Source organism: Xiphias gladius, chromosome 3, assembly GCF_016859285.1.
Source record: "Xiphias gladius isolate SHS-SW01 ecotype Sanya breed wild chromosome 3, ASM1685928v1, whole genome shotgun sequence".
In the NCBI taxonomy this organism is placed as follows: domain Eukaryota; kingdom Metazoa; phylum Chordata; class Actinopteri; order Istiophoriformes; family Xiphiidae; genus Xiphias; species Xiphias gladius.
In genome coordinates this window covers 10,822,800-10,826,944 of record NC_053402.1, presented here as the reverse complement: position 1 = coordinate 10,826,944, position 4,145 = coordinate 10,822,800, and positions in this window count along the sequence as shown.

Genomic DNA, 4,145 nt, shown 5'->3' with positions numbered 1-4,145 from the left:
TCTTTATTAAACAGAGTCTCTGCATTTTTGTTAATTTGTGTCTTTCCTAATTGAATTTAAAAAAAAGCATTAAATCCTTACATTTGAGAAGCTGGAACCAGAGGAATTGGTTTGGCATTTTTGGTTGAAAAGAGACTAAAACGATCAATCCTGATCGAAATAGTTTGCAATTCATTTTCTGCCGAGTAATCAAATAATCAGGTAATCATTGCAGCTCTCATAAATAACAAACCAGGAAGTCCAATTAGAAGGTTTACAGAGTCCAACCATCTTCTCTTGCTCCTCCTCCTTTGGATGCTGTCCATCCTCTTGCTGTCTCACACCAAACTCTATTTTGAACATTTTCACACATTTATTGTGCTTTATGTGCAGTTAACTGGAAGATAATGTGCAAAAAAAACCTTTTTTGCACTAAAAAAAGTGACTTGACCGAATATTTAACTGGATTTTCAAGACATCACAGATTCAAAACACACATGTATGTTATAAATTCATACATTCAGTGTCTTCGCAAAAAGATGCAGAGTAGATGACAGAGTGGTGGTGACAGTGCATAGCAGGGTTGATGTAGTGTCATTACTAAGACCTTAGAAGTAACTACTTCTTTAATGATCATCCACCAATTCAGATTGTGGCCTTTTGTCCAGCCTCTATGCAGACTGTGATGTGATATATACTATACCTCTTTAATTACAACCTATGCGGGAAGTAATGAGCTACCTGGTTGAGTGCCCTATCAGCACTTCTCTCAGAAGGTTTGACATTTACTGCACTCCCTCTATGTCGAGGTAAGTGTTCACCCTCTGTCTTCCTCTGTAGGCTGAGCAGGTTTACTGCATAGCCTGAGCGCAGCATGGTCTGCACCCTAGAAGACACATACATATACAGAGAGGGAGGGTGCAGCTGAGCCTGAAAATATCCCGCCTGTCCTAGTCTACTTTGGCGAGTAATGTTGAGGGTGTAATATGGGGGGTGAAAATGAGACAAAGAGAGATAAAAGAAGGTGAGGGTGAAGTAAAGGGTGGGGCAGTAATGGTTGAGATAACAGGACAGATGGTGATAAGCAGGGAGGGGATTTGAGCTGCAGGTTGAATCCAGGCACAGGGCGAAAAAAATAAATTCAGATTAATCCCTCCGGTAGTGCCATCTCTACCCTCTAAGCCTTTGAACACATCATAAATACGTTCAATTATATATTATTTTATTAAAAAAGAAGTACATCATTGATTTAATTTCATTTGATGAAATGCACTAAACAATCCATTTAGCTGTTAACGCGTTACAAAGATGAAGTGGACTATGGCTGATTATTTTAAAAAACTAAATGAGGTGAGAGAGGAGGAGGCTGGTGTAAAGGGAGAGCCAATGAGAGGTTCTGACAGACACAACTGATGATGAGAGTGCAGGCGTCAGGGAGAGACCCACTGAGCCAGTGAAGAAGAAAAAGTACTACTTTCAACCACAATGGCTAACGCAGTACCCATGGTTGTGGTACGAGCGGAATGCTATGCTGTGTGTGTATTGTAGGCAATGTGGCCCTTCCATTGCAAGAAGCTCCTAACTTGTTACCAGGTCAACACAGTTTAAGCTTGAAACTTGTTGGTAGCAGTGGAAAAGTAAGTCTGGAGTCCTGTGATGTCGATTTCTGACATTCAGAGGATGATGACATTCTGTGAAATGTTACTATTCATAAGTAAAAAGGATCAAGACATCTCAGCTTCAATAATATTCAACAGTGAAATTCAAATCTATGCCAGCAAAAGTCAGACAACGTGATATGGTTTTAAACTGCATGTATCTAATTTTAGACAGAGACTTTTGATATGTGTTTAACAAGCAGGAATCCCTCAGCTGAATTCATGGTGAGGGTGTCCTACGACAAAATTTTTGTAGAGAAGGGAATTTGGAGGGAAAATACCCCAATCCTAACTTGAAACACAGTATTTAATAGTTTTTAGTCGACCACTTTGGTCCAGACTGAATTATCTCAACATATGTTGGATGGATTGTACAGACATTCTTGGTCCTCAGAGGATGAAGCCTACTGACTTTGGTGATCTCCTGACTTTTTTCTCCAGTGAAATGTCTTGACAACTATCCAATGCTTTGCTATAATATTTGGCGCATATATTCATAGTGCACAGTGGAAGAATCTTAATGACTTTAGTGGACTTCAGACTTCTCTGTTAGTGCCACCAGCAGGTCAAAATTTTCACTTATCCAGTGAGATATTTCAACATCTACTGCTTGGATTGCACCAAATTTGTACAGAAATTAATGGTTCCCAGAGAAGGAATGTTAATAACTTTAGAGATCCTCAGACTTCTCCTCAAGTGCTGCCAGCACAATTTTGATTCTGAGTGAAATAACTCAACAGCTATTGAATGGATGACATGAAAGTGTAACACCTTTGATTATTCTTAATTTTTCATGTAGCACCATCACCAGGTCAACATTTTGATCAGTCTAATACTTTGTTTAATGACCAAATATCCTCAAAAATAATGACTCTCCCATCAGCTTAAGCTCTGCTTCGTATTTGGTGCTAATTAGCAAATGCTATAATGCTAACACAACAAACTAAGATGCTAACATTATAGCTGCTACACATGTTAGCATTATCAATGCATGTTAGCATGATGATGTTAGCTAAAAGCACCGCTGTGCTTAAGTACAACATCACAGAGCATGAATGGCTGTAAACTCTTAGTCTTGTTATACAATAAATTAAGGTCTCAATAGGAAATGTTCCTTCTTCTAATGTGTGTTGTGGCATTTTGAGATTTATTGCTCTATTAAAGGGACATTAAACAGGATTTTACGAGCACATTTGCTTCATTGGCAGATGTAGAAACCCTCAACTCAACAGTGTTCCCAAACTTTGGATTTTCTGTCTCCAAACAGCTGAGGTGATGACAGCAAGTGGTAAACCTAACCTCCAGCCTGCAGAACTGTCTTGTCACAAACTAGCCTGAAAAATTTCAGCTGCTGCACGTTTGTCTACAGGTTTTTAATGACCGTACCCCTCCTGTTCGCTTCCGAAAAACCCTGCAGTGTGTGCCAAAGCTCATTTTAATCACTTGTAAAAACCAGTGGATGAGTGAATCATTTTCTGTGTTGAGCTTCAATCTGTGCCACGCAACAGAACCAGCCACATTTAATGCTGATGTGTATTTGCTGTACACAGTGCTGCATTTGTGGCCATATGTACAACTGATGTACTGTACACTAGGCTACACTCTGTCTTTGGTTGCAGTAATTTATGCTGAACAGAGAGCCATGGCCGGTAGAAGCTGGGGTAGAAGGGATTGCTTTGTGCACCTAAGTCTCCTTTCCTCCATATGTTATGATGGAAAGTCACAACGGCATGACGCAAATGCTCCTCCTCCTCCTCCATCGCCACCCTGATTTGTTCTTTTTCATTCCCTGTCTCTTTCTCTCAATGGATTACGGATTGTCTACCTCCTGCTCACGCACCGCTATTACAAGTTCTTAATCCTTTTGGGTTTTATTCACAGTTGCCCCTGTGCTGCAGATGATTGCTGATTAGACTCATTGCTCTGTGAGAGATTCTCTCCTGTTAGTTTATTCAAGGAAATCATGACTTAAATATCCATGAAACTCCTTTTTTTCCAAAGGACACAATGGGAGTAAAAGACCCTGAAAAGTGATAATTATAACTAAAGTCATTGCCAGTGAAAGTACGTGGTGTGGAAAAATAAATATACTTTTTACCAAAATACATGCTTTTACTTTATCAAAATACATACCTTTTTAAAAAATTACTTGGACATTTTTTGTTTTTGTTGGATGGTCAAAAGTATAGAGATGACACGAAATGAGGAGACAGCGATTGGGACAAAAGCCACATTAAAAAATATATATTTTAAGGACGTACCAAGAATGCCTACTTGCACTGACTATTTTTCATAAATTGAAAATTTTTTTACAGAAGTTTTGATATTGTTTTACTGTTGTGAAATGGCTACCAGGTTTGGAATGTTTGTCCGGTAATGCTTTATTTCAAGGGTACCATAGTTTCCTACAATGTCCTAGAAATGTACTGATGTTTAACTATAAATTCATAGGCTATTCCCTGGAAAGAACTGTGTAATGTCGTACTTATTTTAGGGAACTGAGGCTTT